Below are 20850 nucleotides of genomic sequence, written 5' to 3'. Positions count from 1 at the left end.
CTCTCTCTCTCTCTCTCTCTCTCTCTCTCTCTCTCTCTCTCTCTCCTCCCCCTCCTCTTCTCTCTTTCTTCTCTCTTCTCTCTCGTCCCTCTGCTGCCTGTTTTGGATACCCTGACTGTTCTCGCTGCAGCAACAGCACAGCAGCTCCTCCTTGGGCTCTCACACACGTACACACTCTCTCTCACACACACAGTCACACAATCTCCTACTTTAAGGTTGCTGTAAACCACAACGTCACAGGCAAATCACTCTTCACTCCAACCCCACAGCCTCACCTGCTCCACCCCAGGCATTTAGGAGCAAGTATATATCCAGCCCAGTGACCCTGAGGCTCTGGGTTCTGTAGAAGGAGGAGGAAGCAACCTTACAGGGGCGGGAGCGTTCCCCACCCCACCCCTGTCACCATCTCTGTACAAGAGAGTGGCAGTTTCTCAAGCGCTCCCAGACCAATTTTCAAAGGGGATCAGTCCACCAATGGGGTGGTGGTGGACATCTATTATTTCAAATATTTAAGCCAGGTGACTTTGCTGCTGCTAGATAGGTAGATAAATAGATAGATAAACAGAGTTTCAACTTGGGATTAGTAGAGTGAGCAATACTTCAAGCAAATTCCTGAAATCACATCTCACAGGAGAATACAAAGGAAATGAAACTGTAGGTTCATAGGACCTTCTTTAGGACTAACGGTGGTACATTATCATTTCTTATTCTGTATAAAGTTCTCTTCCAGAGAGTCAAGGGCAATAACAAATACAAGAAGCTGGGAGAACAGAGAAGTAGAGAGAGGGTCTGAGCTGAAACCCACCTCTGTTCCCTAAGTTCTTCCCAAGGAGTCCCACTCTCCATGTGAAAGCTCCTCAGGTATGAGCTTCCTGTTACAATTGCTTGCCAAGTGAGTAAGAGAGATTTTGTGACCAACCACCTCCGTTCAGAGGTCTTCAAGCTGCTAGCCAAAGATTTACAGGCTGGTAGGTTCTGTAGTGGATAAAGCAAGGGACTTTGGAGTCAAGAAGTCTTGCCTCAGGTACTTACTAGCTGTGTGACCCTCAGCAAGTCACTTAACTTTTCTGTGTCTCAGTTTTCTTATCTGTAAAATGAAGATAATAAGAACCTACCTCACAGACTTGTTGTGAGGATCAAATGAGTTAACGTGGGTAAAACTTTGCAAACCTTAAGGAGCTATATAAATGTTAGCTACTATTAGATGACAGTGATTTTATTATTGTATCAGCATGCATAGATAAGTATTGAGTGCCCAGATTAAACATGTTTTCAGAGTCCCAAAAGTTTTAGTACAGTTAAAAACTCTTAAAGCTTAAAATTGACAAGTCCAACTATCCTTATCACCTTGCCTCATTTTAAGGTGTTAAAGCTTAAAACTGCATCAAGACTCCTGAGACACCAGTGTTGTGATTACAAAGTGCTTTGCTATTATCCCAGCATGTTAAGAGAGGAGCAAGGGATGCTTGTGTTGTCCAAGTTCTCCTAGTGTTATTTCATTCATTCTCATGTCTAGGGATTTTGAAGCCCTGGGCATTTTGGAACCTATTGTAGAGATGCAAACACTGAGCTTTAGACTGGCCATGTGGTTTGGCCAAGGTAAGGCAGTCAGGCCAGTGGCAGCAGGAGGGATAAGAATCATGGCCCCATGTCGAGTTCCCAGAAGCTTTGCTGTTTCTCTAAGCCTTTTAGATCAGGACCTAAAAAAAGCAAACTTTTACCAAAAGAGAACGCTTTTCAGGCCCTCCCTCTACCCAACGCCCCTGAACTATTCCCAGTGTAGACATTACCCATAATTCACCTGAGGTTTTGTTTTGCCTTACAATTTCCATAGCTATACTATTTAGCATGTGCCAATATTTCCATTAAAATCATTCAGGATTTTTAACTTAGTTGTCACCCTGAAGTGCATTTCAACTCAATTGTAACCCAAGCCACTAATGTGTATGTGTGTGTATGTGTATGTGTGTGTGTGTGTGTGTGTGTGTAAACACATTGAAATGACAAATGATTTTTCTAAAAATGAATAATATTTTCAGGTTGGCCATAGGAGTCTTTTTTAAAATTCCAAGAATATAAAAACAGCTTTTCATTTTTATTCAATATGGTTGTCAAATTATTTTCTTCTCTTTAAAAAAATTAAATCCAAAGCAAAATTAAATAAAAATGAATTCATACCAAACATATGGAAACTGTTGTCCCTCGCCCCCATGGGAACACTTGATTTCCAATATTATTTAATAAAGTATTTCTCTTTTAAGTATATTTTATTGATATCTTCTTTTGTTTTACTGACTAAATTTTCCCTTACATACCTCCTTCCCCTCTTTTCCTTGGAATATAATATTTCTAATTTTATCCTTACCAACAAATAATTTTTAAGCACATATGGTATGCAAGATGCTACATTAAATAATAGGAGAGCAGGTTGCCAATCTACCTTTCTACTTTGATGGATATCAGTTCTCATCAGTACTGATACTTCCATTGAGCAGGTAGCAACTTCTCCATGCCTTTATATTGTATGTGATTCTTACCCACTTCTTTCTGTAGATTTTCTATAGAGTATCTACCAAATGCATTGATCCTTTTCATTTAGAGTGGGTAGTCTCTTATTCCCCATTTCTGTTACATAATCAGTTTACCTTTTCTGTTCATACATATCCTTGATTTTATGTTATTACTTATAATAAACATAAAAAATTTTATGTATCTCCATTTTGTGATATATATGTGCCCTCTCTTTGCTTCTGGTGCTGTGAAAAGAGAGCTAACTAGATTTGGAATCCAAAGACTTGGGTTTAAATCCTGGCTTTGCTATCTCTGGGACTTTATGGAAGTCACTTGACCTCCATATGATCTCGACCTCTGTGAGGCTTGGCTTTCTCATGTGTGAGACGATCACTGTATGGTTCTCTAAGGTCCCTTCCAGCTTTAAATGAGGCAGCTACTTGGTACAATGGATACAGCACTGGACCTGGAGTGAGGAAGTCCAGAATTCAAAGCCAGGATCAGAAACTAACTAGCTATGTGACTGGGGATAAGTCACTTCAACTGTGAAATCGGGATAATAATAGCACCCAGATCCCAGAATGGTTGGAAAGATCAAATGAGATAATATTTGTAAAGCACTTAGCACAGTGCCTGGAACAATTTCTTTCTTTCTTTAAATCTTACGATCCATTATATTGACAAAGAAACTACTACCGATCTAATGCTATTTCCCAAAATTTGAGTATTTTCCACCATTGTATATATTGGTTATATTAATATTTCCACATCTTCACATCTAGGTGCTATTGTGATGGGCTCAACAAGCATCTACATTTACTAAATAATTAGCCAGGATGAGGGATGAAGTCAGAGGCCATGGAACTTTTTTTTTTTTTCCTGGAGGAAACTAATTTACCCTTTTAGGGTTTAAACTCATAATCTTGACCACAATAGAACAGCTCACCAACCAACTGAGCCAATCATCTGTGAAGTCCTGGAAAACTGCCAGGCTAGCAGCATGGAGCAACGCTTGCTTCTCCAGGAACATTGTTGGACTGAATATGAATAGAGAAGGGAAGACAGCAGGATACCCAAAGAGATGGTAAGCTGAAACATAGCAGCTACAGGGAAGGTGAATTGAAGGAATGCTGTCAAGCACCCTGTAACACAGCTTCAACTGCTTTCACACCAGGGGAGACAGAGAGGAAACTGTACCAGGCAGAGAGACCAGGCTTGTTTGCAGCAGTGCCAGGTAGGCAGGATCTGTTTAAGCCAGTCTCTCAAGGACTTGACACAACACAATGCTTAACAATTCTGACTGCTCAGTACAGTTAAATATCACAGAGAGTGTCACACTTTGCAAACAGTCAACACAAACAAGAAATAAAAAGCAATTTCATAAGGACACAACATCAAGCAAAACTGACGATCACAACTATTCAACTATAATTACATACTCAAATGGTAACCATTGGGTTTAATTATATGCTTATAAGCTAATAACAATCTGCTGTCTACATAGAATGAACAAGAGAAAGCACTCCTGAGAATCTTTTTTTTTGTTTTTTTGTTTTTTACAAATAATACCAATATAATTATTATAGCAAATTTTCTCCAAACAACAGGTTGAACACATGAACCAACTAAGAGGAACAGTGTACAGTGTCATCAAATAAAGAGATCATACATAATCGCTCTTGGAGTGAAATAAACATGAAAATGTTATTTCAACACTTTTAGAGGAAGGGGAAGAAGGGCATCATCACTATTTTGTTGATAATGATTCAGAAGCTGAGACACAGGAAGTTAAGTAATAAGTTAAAGAAGAACAGTGACAGAATAAGGAAAAAGATGCGTATTTCCAGTTCTCCATTCCCTTCCATCTATTGCATCACATGTCTTATAAACTTCTCTTCCCCAGTTTGCCATTAAATTGCCCTGAAACACTGAGACACTAACTTGACAATGCTGTCATGATTTCCTTGTGTACACAAAGAGGGGATGAGATGCTCACCTCAGGCAGTTTGTTTTATGGAATTCTTCAAGCTAAAGACAATACCATATTTCACTGCATAATTGTCATAGATTCTAGGACAATTTTTTCTTGCAAAAAAAATGGTGTGCAACCATTATGTGAATCTTTTAAAAAAACTGTGCCCGTATTACTTAAAAATAATTTATTACTAAACTGTATCATTGGCAGAGGAACTATACAGTTTAGCTAGAGTGAGAAGGTGCAAGTCTTACCGTGTCACGTGACTTACCCATGGCAGCTTTGCTTGCCTGCTCAATCCCCTTGACCTACAGCTCTTCTTTGGGTTGAACAACAGTACCATTAGTACTGCAGCTCTCTAAACAAACCACACAAGTTGGCTTTAGGAAATATACTGACAATGCATGTGTGCTGAGAATTCTAGGCTCACAGGCTCAAAATGTGCAAGAGATAAATGTATATCCATATGCCACTGGTGAATACATTGCTGCTCTGTTTACCTTTTAAGCGGTGTGTGGAATAGAATTATATCATGTGACAATTATGCAATGAAATATTATAAACCGATTTTTGGACTGAAAAATCCTCACAGGGTGTGACGATTATGTGGTAGCAATGAGCATTCTGTGAAATATACTAGAAAATGCCATTGGACTAAATTAGAAAGACCTGGGAGTGAAAAGATCCAAGTTCTAATCTTGGCTCTGCTACTCATTAGTAAAGTAACCTTGGGAAAATCACTCAGACCCTCTGGTATTGTTTCATCATTTGAACAAATTAAAAAAAATGTTTATTAAGTACTTAAAATGTGTCAAGCACTGTGCTAAGTCCTGAGTTTACAAATAAATACTTGTTGATTGAATAGTTGATTGATCTATAAAATGAGGGGTTTAGACAGAAGATTTCTAAGTTCTCCAGCTCTGATATTCAGTGGTTTTGTGAATCTGACTGTATAAAGGGCAATGTGCAAAGATCACAAAGAAAAACTGATCACAACTAATTCTTGGATGCTTTTTACTCCCTTGACCTTCTCTTGATTCTCTTATTTCACATCTGACTCTTCCTTTTCAGTCTTTGCTAGATCATTATCCCTTAATTATGGGTTTTCCCTAAAGACTCTTTCCTGTGTCCTCTTCTCTCCTTTGTCTTTACATCCTTCTCTCTCATTAAATTCCCAATGATTCAATTATTTTCTCTATACACATAACTCCAAAACCTATATATTCAGCTTTACTATGTCTCGTGAGTGCATATTTCCACCTCTATTTCCTACAGTCATCTTGAACTCAACATTTGTAAAAATTTGTAAAAAACTCATTGCTTTTGTTTAGTTCTCTTTCTCTCTCTCTCCCTCTTTCTCTTCCCTTCCCCCCACCTGCCACTAATATCCAATCAGTCTTATTATATATTATATGTCTTCATGCATTCTGTGGACCAGCCTTCTTGTTCTTTACCATGCATAATTAGCTCTTCTCTGAATTCAGAATTCAGTCTCCTGCCTTTGCACAGATTATACCACATGGAGTCCACTGTTCTGGAGGATGTAGCCTCTATAGGACTGTTCTTAAAATGCCAAACCATCTAAGTAAGTTTCACAGAACATTCATTAAATTTAAATATAAGTACAAAAATACACTATAGGATCATGAAATTAGAGATGGAAGCTACCTTAGATACTATCAAATTTAAGTCCCTCATTTTACAGATGAGGAACTGAGGCCAGAGAGGTTAACTAATGACATAAATTGTTTTTTACAATGGCAATCACATATACAGCACCCACCTCCAAATTCCCCTGTACCCCTTCTCCCAAATCCAGAGATAGCAATGATAATTTAAGATTAGAGAGAGACACAGAGAGAGAGACAGAGACACAGGGACAGAGACAGACAGAGTCAGAGACAGTGACACAGAGAGACAAACACACACACAGAGACAGAGACAGAGAGACTGAGACAGAGAAGAAATGAATGAATGTACATTGAAAGGTTGAATGTGGTGATGATGCAATATTGAAATTATCTCTTTTTCTATTTTTCTCACATCTTACGTACCATTGAATTCTGAATATTACTTAATTCTTAGGAAAATATCAATTTTTATAGATTCCCTATTTTCTCAACTAGTAGATCTGTATCTTGACATTTTATCTCACAGCCCTAAATTCCTAACCATTTTATATTTCAGCATTTTACAGCTGGAGCTATTCATTTGGATACAAAGCCAAAATATTACAAAATACTTCAGGATGGTGAACCTAGAACATTTTAGAATTTTATTTCACAATAGTGGATTGAGTTGAATTGGTCACTGCTTTAATTTATACAAATCATGAAACCAAAAGCCATATCTCTTTTTCAATTCAATTCAGTTCACTGTAAGATAGGTGTCATCTAAATGTATAGATATGGCTCACAGACAGAATGGATAAATGTCTCTGAAGCTTGACATGCTTCTAAGAGAGATTGGGATTTCTGACCAAAGGGGACAAGAGATTTAAGTCCTGGTCCTTGTATAACAAACCATTTGATCTGAGTCTCAATTTTATCATCTGTAAAGTTGGAGTGTGTGTAAACTAAATTATTTCTATGGCCCCTTCTAGTTTTTAAAGATTTCAGTTTCAATTGAGAAGAGGTGGTAGAATAGGGATTTAAATAATAGGCATGCCTCAAGCCTCAATAACTGAGGGAAGTAGGCATATGAATTACGATCTACTCATTAATGAAATTTCTACAAAAATAAAATCATTAAGGTAATAATAATAATAATGACTGATATTTATATAGTGCTTTAAGACTTGTAGTGTATTTTGCATGCATTGTTTCATATTCTCTTCCCTAAGGGATGCATCATGGTATAGTTGGAAAAGCACTAGCTCTGAGGTTAGAGGATCTGGGTTGAAATACTGCCTCAGATGCTTACTATGTGTGTGGAACTGGATGATGAGACCCCTCCTTGGGTCTCAATTTTCTTATCTGTAAAATGCGGGGGTTGACTAGATGGTCTCAATGGTCCCTTCCAGCTCTGAATCTGTGATCACTTTCAGCTTGACATCTATAATCCTCCTGCCCTAATAGAAATTTCCCCTGAAGACACTGCATGCCATTTCCCTCTTTCAGGGATCTTCTTCCATGCTCCCTCCCCCCAATCAATGACCATTCATTTGCTCTCTAAATTTTCTCTTTAAATTCCAATTCTGCTCCCTCTGTTTAACTGAAACTTTGCCATTAAATGTCATCAGTGACTCCTTTGCCAAAGTCAATGTTTTTTCTCAGTCTTTTTTTTTTTGACTACTCTGAATCATTTGACACTGCTGACTTTCCCTTCTTTCTTGAGATTCTCTTTTCTCCCACCTTCCAGCATGGCATACTACCTTAATTTTTGACTTCTACTCTATCTCCTTTGACAGCTCATGTTCCTTCTTCTACTTAAATGTAGGAGTTTTCCAAGACTCAGTCTTTAGAACCCTTCTCTTTTCTTCTATTTTTTTTTCCTGGAGAAACCATCTACTCTCGTGGTTTTGACGATTACTTCTATGTGAATTACTCTCAATTCCACTTTTCTAGTTCTGACTTTATTTTTTTTTTGTATTTCATAATGTGTGCTAGATATTTCCATTTCTATGTGCCACCATTACTTGGAGCTAGGCATGTTTAAAAGTGAACTGTTAATCCTTATCTCTCTCACAAGCTAACTCTTTTGATTGTCTTTTTTTCATTGTTAATAACATCAAGATTTTCCAAGTTTGCTAGTCTTGAAATTTTGACAATCTTTGATTTAGAATTCTGCCTCAACTCCTATATTCAATTAATCACTACATATTATCAAGTGCTCCTTTAGGAAACTGTTCATATACCTCCTTTCTTTTTGGTTACCACAGTGTTAAGGACCTTACTGTGTAATGATTAGACCAATAACTGATCTCTCTCTTTCTGTGCTTTTCTCATTCTGATTCATCTTCCACGTTTTTGTCAGCTAAGCCTTCCCAAAACATTGTTTGAGTTGCCATTGCTTTGTCAAAAACCTTTAACTGCTCCCTACTATCTACAAAATAAAATCCAAACCCAAGCCCTCCATGATCTGTCCCCAGCCCTAGGGCTTACATTTATACAGGAGAACTTATTATGTTCCAGGCAGACATTGTGCTAGGCACTTTTCAAATACAATCTTATTTGAATCTCACAATAACACGGGGGTTCAGGTAGTATAATCATCCCACTTTATAGCTCAGGAAACTGAGACAGGCAGAGGTTGCTTGACTTCACCAGTCACAGAGCTAATAAATCAGGCCACATTTGAACTCAGGTCTCCCTGACTTGAGGCTCAGCACTCTATCAACTGCACCAACTAGCTGCCACTACTTTAATACTTTAAGATTTATAGAGCACTTTCTTTACAAAGATTTTGTTTCTCTAGGACATAGTACAACCAAGCAAACTAAAGGTTATTAAATAGATTAAGTGACTTGTCTCAGGTATTACATACCAGATGAGTGTCAGAGTCAGAATTTGAACCCAGGTCTCTGGACTCTAAATATAGTGCTTTTTTTTAAACAATACTTTTTTTTTCTTTTTTAACTGCATTGCACTGTTTCCCTTTCTATTTCTCCTTATGCTGAGATTCTAATAGAGCCAAGTGGGCCTAATCACTTTCCTTTGAATGTCTCTTTTGCCTCCCTAAATCTGAAAAGGAAATCAGTATTTGTTGATTTGATTTTTTATTTTAACCCTTCATTTCTTCTTATTAATAATAGTATATACATGCTGGAGCAAAAATAAAAATAACAGATCAGAACCTATGTCACTAAACATTGCTGCTATCAAACAAAGCTTAACTACATTTTTGACTCACCTATGAGGCTGCCCCAGGATTTAGCCTTAGTTACTGGCTGATTATCATTTTCCCAAACTTCTTCTTGACTACTTTAAAACATGAAGGTGATAGCTGCCACCTCAATATTCTCTTCTAATCTCAGAGAATTCTCCTAACTCTGGAGTCAAAAAGAGGTTGCTGTGAATTTTTCTCAACAGGGGCCTCCTAATTAGAGACCTCACCTTTCTTACCTTCTGCCTACTAACATCTTTGTGGCTCGTCCAAAAGACATCTCAAATGGAAATAAAAATTGTCTTTGAGATTTACAAACCAGGAGTTTTATCTCTATTCTACAACCTATGTCCCGACTAATTTCTTTTTTTTTTTTTTGGTGAGGCAATTAGGGTTAAGTGACTTGACCAGGGTCACACAGCTAGGAAATGTCAAGTGTCTGAGGCTGGATTTGAACTCAGGTCCTCCTTACTCTAGGGCCAGTGCTCTATCCACTCCACCACCCCAACCCTGGCTATTCTTATATTGCTTCTTTCCACTAAATTTCTTAAAGGTGATTTCATCTTTTAAAAACAAACAAAATCAGAAAAATCTAAATAGAACAATGAGAAAAGTTTTCTTTTTTTGGTTGTTATTGTTGTTCAGTTGTTTTTCTGTTGTGTCTGACTTTTCGTGATCCCATTTGGGGTTTTCTCGGCAAACAGCCTGGAGTGGTTTGCCATTTCCTTATCCAGATCATTTTTACGATGAGAAAACTGAGGCAAACCAGGTTAAGTGACTTGCCCATGGTCATACAGCTAGTAAATGTCTGAGGCTGGATTTGAATTCATGAGCATGAGTATTCCTGATTCTAAGCCCAGCACTCTATCAACTGGGCCACCTTTCTTTTTTTTGTCTTTTATCATGACATATTAGATATTTTGGGATTTCAAAGTATAGTCTTACTGTAAAGAACTAACCCAGCAGCATTCAGAAATCTGTTTCCCTTCTCCATAATATAACTGTTCTTCAGAATTAAAAGAAGGAAAGGTTCTTAACACTCACCTTGTTCAACCCACCTCATTTCACTAATGAGAAAAATGAGTCCCAGGCACAGGGACAGGTTTGTCCAATTGTCACACAGGTAGTGAGTAGAACAGGACTCAAATTCAGCTCTTCTGTCAGCAAATGCAGCGTTCTTTCCACTGTACAACATTGTCTTCCCAGGTCCCATTTACCAAAAAGCCAGAGAAGTGCTTCTGAGAAAATTTTCATTCTCCCATCTCAATCAGCTGTGTTACCATTTTCCTGCTCTACCCGCCATTCCAGACCTGACACTTTTTTACCATGTACCTCCAGAATCCATGTCCCCCAGTCTCTGAAGAAGTTAATTCACTCATCACTCATCACTGGTGCTTCTCTCCTAGGGCCGCAGCCCAGATGATTGATGACTGAGTATGAACTAGTCTGACTAAGACACTCCTCTACTGTCAGTCCTAGCACTGGACCAGGCTTCACCTCTTCATCCTATCTAGCTAGTCAGCCACACATCTTGAACATTTTTTCTGTCTGCCACTACTGCCCTGCTTCCCTACATCTCTTACTATGAGCACAGTAATCAAATCTCGAATAACATTGTTTCTGGAAAGAGTGTGTCGAATGACTACCCTATGTATCAACTTACCACCTCTGTCACTCCCAAGACCAAGGCTCTCTTCCTTGTCTCTCTATGTGTTTTCTTCCTTTGTAAGAATATAAACTCTTTGAGGGCAGAGGCTGTCTCTTTTTAAATTTGTACCTCTGGCACTTAGTACAGTGCCTGGATCGTAGAAAGTACTTAAAATATTTTTCATTCATTCATGAAGGCAGACTTTACCTGAAAGTGTTAATGTTAATACTTTCCTGTCAAAAGGATGGTTCACTGTGACAGATTTTTATTTAATGTTCCTCTTTATAAGGGAATAGTCTAAGGATCATTTGGTGCCATCTCATGTAAAACCATTAGGCTCATAGCCTTCAAAGAAACTATTAAAATAATTCATGTCAAAAGAGGACTGAGGTGACTAGGTTCATAGTCACCAAATCAATTTTTCATGTTTTCTCTAAATTATTGTGCAACTTTTATAAGGTGACCTAAAGCCAAAAAGCTTAGAAATTTTACATTGGCATCAATTATGATTTTATTCCTCATCACTAATTCTTCTTAATTTCTGCCTTTATGGATTAATTGTGGTTGGGGAATGGACAGGGATGTTTAATTACTACTCCTTATAATATAAAATTAAATTACGATGAATGGATGAGTTTCACATTTTTACCATTATATTCTCCAACAGCAAAATGGGACTAAGTAAAGAAAACAAATAGCAGAAAGCACACAATGCATTTTGTGGATAGATAAAAGCTAAATGAAGAAGATCTGGGGGGTCTGAAAGGATTACAAACTCAATATAAGTCAATGGTGGAAGCCCAAAATGATAATGCTATCTTATTCTGCATTAAGAGAGGCAAAATATCAAGGCCCAGGATTGTAGTAGTCCCACTGGACCCTGCCTTGGTCAGGCCATATCAGGGTTATTGGGTGCAATTCTGAATGCCACATTTTAGGGACAATGGACAAGCTGGAGAATTGAAAGTTGGAGGGAGTAAGGGCATACCATATGAGGACTGACTGAAGGAGCCAGGGATGTTTAACCAGAAGAAGAGAGGACTCAGGAGGTACATGATAACTATTCTCAAATATGTAGAGGAGGATTTAACTTACTGTTTGGCCCTGGAGGGCAAGAGCTGAGAGAGAAGGGTGGCAGATGGGTGAACTTTAAGTTCCATGTGCAGAAAAAGTTCCTAAGCCTTAAAATTACCCCAAAGTGGAATGGGCTGCTTGAGGAGGCAGTGAGCTCCTATCACTGGGACTTCTTCAAGCAAAGTCTGGATAATCATTGTCAAATAAGTTGCACAGGTGGTTCTTACTCAGGAACAGGTTTGACTAGACCTGTTATTGTTGTTCAGTCATTTTCGGTCTTGTCTGACTTTTCATGATCCCATTTGGGGTTTTCTTGACAAACGTTCTGGAGTGGTTTGCCATTTTCTTCTCCAGATCATTTTACAGATGAGGAAACTTAGGCAAACAGGGTTAAAGGGTTAAGTGACTTGCCCAGGGTCACACAGCTAATAAGTATTTGAGGCTGGATTTGAAGTTAGGTTTTCCTCACTCTAGGCCCAACACTCTATTTACTGAGCCACTTAGCTCCCCTTAGAGTAGAGCAAGGGTTCTAAATCATTGCTTATGTGTCATAGACTGCTTGGGCATTCTGCTGAAGTCTATAGACCTCTTTTCAAATGCATAGGATTTCAATGCAAACTAATACACTTATCAATTTTTTTTAAATTCACAGACCAGGTTAAGACCACTTTGATTAGATGAATTCTTCAAATTGTGTTCAACTTTGATGTCTTGTTATTTTGTAGTCAGTGTGTTTAGTTTTATATACACACATACACATCCCTAAAGAGAAGGAGAATGAAAGCAGAACCATAGATGAGGAAGGAGAAGAAACGGGGATATGCCACTGAGGCTGTGGACATCCTCAATGGATATTTAGCTGATGACTATTAAAATAGAACATAGCTATAGACTGTTGGTTAATGAAAGTGAGAGCGAGAGCAAAAGCAAGAAAGAGTACAAGAGTGAGATAGACAGACAGACAGACAGATGGATAGATAGATATTGATAGAGACAATGACAGGGACACAGAGAGATAGAAAAGAGATAGAAACATAAAACTCAAATCAGTATATGCTCATAAGGAAAGGGGTTATAATGATCTGTGAGAATGTCGGAATTCTTTTTTCCTATGTTCAACACTGTGTAATGTGCCAAATTACCCTCCATCCACAAGCTCCCTATAGAAGCTGCCAAACTTGAGGAACAATTCTGGCCTTACGCAATTCGGTAAATATTTAATATGGGCCTTCTACTCTCAAGGCACCATATTAAGCTCAGGAATACAAAGATGGGAGAAAAACCCAGTATATACAGTTCCTGCCCTTAAGAAGCTTACAATTTATTTAGAAGATAGTATGTGTTAATGGCAAAGGAGAGATCAAAATGAAGTATTCTATGATAATTTGATGAAGATAATGAAGCAAGGGCATTGGATAGAAGAATCTTGTTGCGGTAGCTTCAGAGTTCAACAAGTCGGGTTTTCTGTTCTAACTGGTAAACTAGCCTCAGTGGATTGATAATTAGACAGACAGACAGATAGAACATTTATTTTATTTTTCATTTTTTTTTTTAGGCAATTGGAGTTAAATGACTTGCCCAGGGTCACACAGCTAGTGTCAAGCGTTTGATCTGAGTCTGGATTTGAACTCAGGTCCTTCTGACTTCAGGGCTGGTGCTCAATCCACTGCACCCCCTAGCTGTCCCTAGAACATTTATTAAGCACTTATGTGCCTGTCACTGTGCTAAGTGTTGATTCATCCCTTGCAAACAAACCTCAGTGCTCTTGCCCCGCCCCACAATCCCCAGTGTCTGGATTTCCTAGCCATGAACGCCAGAAGCTGAGTTTCTAATGTGTGCTGCTAAAATTTACAGATGTCTGTTTACCTCTTTGTTCCTCCACCAGTTGCCCATTATTTGTACCTTTCAACTGCCTTGTCCCTGCCTGCTTCAACACTTTTCAAGTAGTTCTTGGATTGTGCTTGGTACTCACTTAGCTTAGGTGACTCACCTCTTACCTTGCCTTTGAACTGATTGCCTAGCATCAGCCTCATATTTTGCACTACTGTATACTCAGATTATGCAAAGTCCTCTGGCTTTTCTTTTGTGTTTAGAACTGCAGCCTATGCTCTATTCTGTGGGGCTGACTAGAATCAAGTTTCTGATCTTTTCCATCCTAGATGCCGGGATGCCTAGTTCTATGCCTAGTTCTGATGGGATATCCTGACAAAGGTGTAGAGAAGAACATGAGGTTAAGAGGCTGATACACAAATAATGATAGGATCTTGTTGTCATGCACAAGTGGTGGGTGAGTCTTCATAGAAGTCTTGGGGAAACAAAATAATAGCCCCCATGCCTAAAAAATAATTAAATCCTTTTGCAAATTTTGAACTTCTCAGTAAATTATTTCTCCTCTCTAGGCTTCTATTCCTCCATCTGTAAAATTAAGATTAGATTAGATTGGATAAAGCACTTTCTAAATGTGTACTATGGACTAGATACTGTTCTAAACTCTGAGAATACAAATATAAACAAAAAGAAAGACAGTCATTGTTCTCAAAGAGCTTGCATTCTAGTAGGTCAGATAATAAAAATAACAAAAAAAAGAAAAGAAAAGGAACTGAATCAGAGAATCAGGAGCTGTACCTGGTTAGAAGTGAGCATGGATGGCATGGGTGCTTCCTCAAAGGGAGGTTCCAAAGAGGAACTAACCAATCAGAGGACAAAGCTTCAGGAATGGTGGCATCTCCACCTGAGCAGAGGTGGCAAAGCAGTCTGGCAAATCAGGAACTGAGCTGAATTTGGGTTAGTGTTAGAACAGATGATTTCTAAAGCCCAATTCAGCTTTAATGTTCTATCTATTCTATGAGATTTTAAACCCATGTAAGAGTATTGCCACTGACTCACAGGAGATTCTGTAAGAACCTAACCTTTCACGAATATCTTCTGCTCAAATTCCTGGCAATATCCTACTTTAATTTAAGGCACAGTCAGAGCAAAAACACATAGAGAGCTTTACTGGATCTATTTAACTAAAAGATTAAGAGCAAAAATGAAGCTAATTTCATTAGGTTCAATATTCAAAGCGCAGACGACTTTATTTTATTCACTGTTTTGCAATATCAACATAGTCCCACAGTTCTTCACAGTAATAAATAGTAAAACAACAACAAACCCCCAAAACAAGATAAAATAAACAAAAATCCAACCCCAAGGCATTGTTTTGGTGGCAAGCAGTGTGTTAAATGACCAGAAATCACCTAGATCAGCTGCAGGAACCAACAAATGGATTTTTAACTGATAAACAGGTCTTCACCATCCATCAGCTTTCACCATGGTACAGCATTTGTATTTTCAATAGGAGAGAAAATGCTCCAAAACGAACATAATGATCACAAAGAAATTGGTTCTCAGGCACCGGACAGCTTGCCTTCTACATCTGGAAAGAATAATTCATAGACTCTCCACATACTTCCAAGTACAGATAACTACGCAAGATAGCAAAATAACTTTTTCAGTCTTTCCCAGGTATTGTGTGACTAACCTATTTTTTTCATCATGCTACTATGTGAAACTTTTGTCCATAAGATATGTCTGTTCATTCTCACTCTCTCTCTCTCTCTCTCTCTCTCTCTCTCTCTCTCTCTCTCTCTCTTTCTCTCTCTCTCTCTCTCCTTCCACTTTCTTTTGGAGAGGGCTACGTTTGGAATAAATGAGTGACTAGATGAGGAGAATGTCAAAGTGGGTTCAGAATGCCTAGAGAGTCACTTGGACATCAGTTAATTAGACTCTAGGAGATGTGTTTCCCTCCTCCTCATGGGACCTCCACAGACCCTAAACCACAGAGCCTGGACAGCTGCTAGAAACTGCATCCTATTAGAACAAGAATCACATCTGTTCAGAGTGAAGTGTTGCCAAGAACACAGAAGCTGAGGGTGGGGATTCTGCCTTCAACATTCCTGTCTGTGTAGCATGGGATGGCAAACATGTCCAGGCTGATAACTTTTTGCTTCCTGAGCCAACTGGTCTATTCTTGCACCTAGCAACCAACAAAATGGGAGTTGTGGACACAGCTACCAAGGTAAGTGCCAAATGCATCCAAATAACTCTGTGAGATCAGGGTGTCAGGGTTGATTTGGTATTGGAGTAATTGGGTGAGAAAGGGGAGAGAATGTCTTTGCCTAATGATTATTAAGGGTAGACCTACAGCCAGGATGCTCTAGGTCAGAGGTGTCAAACTGATGACCTTCAACTAGAGTAAGATGTAATTGGTAAATGTTTACCAAACTAAATAAAAATTAAAAAAAGACATAGTTAATGCTTATTTGTGGTTTTCTAAGGCAATTTGCAGCCCACAAGGATCCACACAGGAATCTTGGTAAGTTTAAACAAGATAATGGATATAAAGCACTTTATAAACCTTAAAGGTTATTATTATTGTTATTATTATTATTATCATCATCATTATTAGACTACAGTCACTAGACCTCAGTGATGACTTCATTCTCTGAGCTTCTAATGCACTTCTCCTGAGCTAAAGCAATGTTTATAGTGCAATACAGGGCTGTTTTGGGAAATGTTTAACAATTTTACTCTGCAGGAAAAAGAAGTATGGATACACACCTAAGTTTAATCTGCATTATTAACACTTTCTGAAGTTTAGACAACCAACAACAATAAATCAAGTCTTTATTTGTTGTGATTGCACATTTCTGCTCATACTGAAGACTGAACAATCCAAGCCTTTTAAAGTTGGATCTATCCAGCACATCCTTGGTCCTGTCCCACCTGCATCCAGAACAACTAAGCAACTTCCTAAAGTTCCTTTCATCTTTGTCATTAGGGATTATGTGGTTTGTGCTTCTTTTTAGCTCAGAGGTGGACTAATTGGCTAGCCAAGCCCAGGAATACTAACTTTGTTATGAGTTTGCCCTGAAACTTTAGATAGAACAATATAGTTTTTTTAAAATCATAGGTAAAAAGGGATTTTAAAGGACTCAACATTTCCTGAGGCAGTCCCATTTCACTTTTTGATGGTTCTCATTATTAGGGATTTTTTAAAAAATGTTGAGCTCAAATTGATCTCTTTGCTGCTATGACTCATCATGTCATTGCACTACAAGGGCATGTAACTAACAAATATAACTCTAAAGCTCTTTATAAATATAAAGGGGTATAACGTAATGCTAAACATGGGTACTCCAGGGACATGCTTCCAGAACTATTTCCCATAGGGATAGAAAAGGCCACATGTACATAAGGAAAAATCCATATGGAATGTGCTAGGTCCAAAACCTACCATGGTCACAGAACCATAGTAACTTAAGAGTTTAAAAGGACATCTGAGATCATCTAGTCCAAGGCTTATCTGGTCAGGAATTTGTTCTATAATGTCCTGGACAACTTGTTCAGTCATTTTTCAGTCATGTCCAACTCTTTATGACTTCATTTAGGATTTTCTTGGCAAAGGTATTGAAATGATTTGCCATTTCCTCCTCCAGCTCATTTTACAAGCAACAAGGTTAAGTCACTTTCCCAGGGTCACATAGCTAGTAAGTGTCTGTGGTCAGATTTGAATTTAGGAAGATTATTCTTCCCCACTCCAGGCTGAGCACTCTATCCATGGCACCACCTAGCTGCCCCTCTCTGACAAATAGTCATCCAGTATCTTCTTTATGACATCCACATTGGGGAATTTAGTATTTCTTTTCTTTTTTTTTTGTTTGTTTGTTTTTGTTTTTGTTTTTTTTTAAAAGGTAGTTGAGGTTAAGTGACTTGCCCAAGGTCACACAGCTAGTAAGTGTCAAGTGTTTGGTCTGAGGCCAGATTTGAACTCAGGTACTCCCGACTTCAGCGCTGGTGCTCTTTCTACTGCGCCACCTAGCTGCCCTGGAATTCAGTACTTCTTGAAGCAATCATTTCATTTTGGGTTGGCTCAAATTATTAGAAATTAACTGTCCATTAACAACTTCCTTTTTCTCCCTCTCTTTATCTTTTTTTCCCCAGATTTGCTCAAAGATTGTTGAGGCATCCCCTCAATTTTCTATTCTTTGCCCCAAAAAGAACTGCTATAAATATAGGTCCTTTTCCCTTTTGTTTTTTATCTCTTTGGGATATAGAGCTAGTAGTGGTATTGTTACATCAAAAGGAATGCATGGTTTTATAGCCTTTTGGGCATAGTTTCAAATTGCTCTACAGAATGGTTGAATTAGTTCACAACTCTACCAATAGTGCACTGATATCTCATTTTTTCCCACATCTCCTCCACCATGTGTCATTTTCCTTTTCTGCCCTATTAGCCAATCTAATGGGTATGAGATAGTACCTCAGAATTGTTTTAATTTGCATTTCTCCAATCAATAGTGAATTGGATCATTTTAAAAATATGACTATAGATAGCTTTGATTGCTTTGTCTGAAAACTGTTCATATTATTGATCATTTAGCAATTGGGGAATGGCTCTTATTTTTATAAATTTGACAGTTATCTATATGTTTGGGAAATGAGTCTTTTATAAGAGAAACTTGCTTCAATTTTTTCACAGTTAGTTAGTTAGTGTTATTAAAACAGTTACTAATTAGCTATTGCTAACTGTATTTCCTTCCACCCTATTTCCCTCCTGCCCTGTTTATTCTATTCTCTCTCCTTTCACCCTGTCCCTCCTCAAAAGTGTTTTATTTCTACCTCCTTCCCAAATCTGTCCTTCCTTCTATAATACACCTCCCTTCTCTTATTCCTTTTCCCTCCTACTTTATTGTAGGATAAGATAGATTTCTATACCCAACTGAGTGTGTGTGTTATTCCTTCTTTGAGCTAATTCTGATGAGAATAAGGTTCATTCTCTCCCCCCATATCCCTTATCTTCCCCTTCACTGTAAAGGCTTCTTTCAACCTCTTCTATGTGAGATAATTTACCCCATTCTATCTCTTCTTTTCCCTTTCATCCAGTACATTCCTCTCTGACCCCTTAATTATTTTTAGAAATCATCCCTTCATATTCAACTCACATCTGTGCCTTCTATCTATATATACTCCTTCTAACTGCCCTAATAATGAGAAAGTTCTCATGAGTTACAAGTATCATCTTCTCATGTAGGAATGTAAACAGTTTAACCTTATTGAGTCCCTTATGATTTCTCTTTCCTGTTTACCTTTTTATTTTGTTTTTATCCTGTTTACCTTCAGTTTTGTATTTGAAAATCAAATGTTCTATTCTGTACTGGTCTTTTCATCAAGAATGCTTGAAAGTCCTCTATTTTGTTGAATTTCCATTTCCCCCCTGAAGATTATACTCAAGTTTTGCTGGGCAGGTGATTCTTGGTTGTAATTCTTTGAGCTCTGTAGAGCTGTAGACTTCTTTTCCTCTATGAAATACCATATTCTAAGCCCTCCTATCCTTTAATGTAGAAGCCACTAAATCTCTTGTTGGCCTGACTGTGGCTCCATGATACTTGAATTTTTTCTTTCTGGTTGCTTGCAATATTTCTCCTTGACCTGGGAACTCGGGAATTTGGCTATAATATTCCTGGAAGTTTTCATTTTGGGATCTGTTTCAGGAGGAAATCTATGGATTCTTTCAATTTCTATTTTACCCTCTGGTTCTAGAATATCAGGACAGTTTTCCTTGATGATTTTTCGAAAGGTGATGTCTAGGGTCTTTTTTTTGATCATGACTTTCATGTAGTCCAATAATTTTAAATTATCTCTCCTAAATCTATTTTCCAGGTCAGTCATTTTTCCAATGAGATGTTTTACATTGTCTTCTGTTTTTTTACTCTTTTGGTTTTGTTTTATTGTTTCTTGATTTCTCATAAAGTTGTTAGCTTCCATTTGTTCAATTCTAATTTTTAAGGAATAATTTTCTTCAGTGAGCTTTTGGACCTCCTTTTCCATTTGGCCCATTCTGCTTTTTAAGGAGTTTTTTTTTGTTCAGTGAATTTTTGTGCCTCTATTTCCACTTGGCCTGTTCTGCTTTTAAAGGCATTCTTTTCCTCATTGACTTTTTTACTGTCTTTACCATTTGGCCTAATCTGTTATTTAAGTTGTTATTTACTTCAGTAATTTTTGTGTCTCCTTTACCAAGCTGTTGACTCATTTTTCATGATTATCTTGCATCACTGTCATTTCTCTTCCCAATTTTTTCCTTTACCTCTTTTACTTGATTTTCAAAGGCCTTTTTGAGCTCTCTTCCATGATCTCAGACCAATTCATGTTTTTCTTGGAGGCTTTGGATGCAGGAATTTTGACTTTGTTTTCTTCTGAGTATGTGATTTGATCTTCCTTGTCATCATAGTAACTTTCTATGGTCAGAATTTTTTCTGTTGTTTGTTCATTTTTCCCATCCTATTACTTGACTTTTAACTCTTTGTTAAAGTAGGGCTCTACTTCTAGGGTGGAGGTGCAGTATCCCAAGTTTCAGGGTTTTGTGCAGCTGTTTTCCAAGATACTTCTAGAGTCCTATAAGTTTTCAGTTCTTCCAAGCTGGTATGATCCTGCCTTGTGCTCTTGCCTATGATTGTCAACAAGCACTCTTTTTTACTCTGGAACTGTAAGGAGGGTCCCTGTTCCACTGTGGCTGTAAGCTCTGCTATGCTATTGCTCCTCTTCATCCTGGGACTGCCACCCATGAATGAAACCTAGATCTGAGTTTGGGCAAAGGAACAGAGTTCTACATCAGTGCTAGCAAAGAGACCTTTGTAATCTCCTTCTGACCTGTTGTTTGAACCCCTTACCATCTGTGGGCTGAAAACTTTGGAAGCTGATGATGATGATGATGATTCACTCTGAAGGCCTGCTCCTGGTTTCTGCTGACCTTCCAAGTTGTCTTTGGTATCTGTGG

At 38.1% G+C, this 20850-nt stretch overlaps 1 protein-coding gene across 1 annotated transcript in view; it reads right to left on the bottom strand.

The window, feature by feature from the left end:
- Positions 1-20850, bottom strand: part of LOC114049937 (putative thiamine transporter SLC35F3) — a 527549-nt gene that overhangs the window by 164291 nt on the left and 342408 nt on the right. The window lies entirely within an intron of this gene.

Source organism: Vombatus ursinus, unplaced genomic scaffold (assembly GCF_900497805.2).
Source record: "Vombatus ursinus unplaced genomic scaffold, bare-nosed wombat genome assembly UNPS02014798.1, whole genome shotgun sequence".
Lineage (NCBI taxonomy): Eukaryota > Metazoa > Chordata > Mammalia > Diprotodontia > Vombatidae > Vombatus > Vombatus ursinus.
This window is presented reverse-complemented; position numbering and strand designations above follow the sequence as displayed.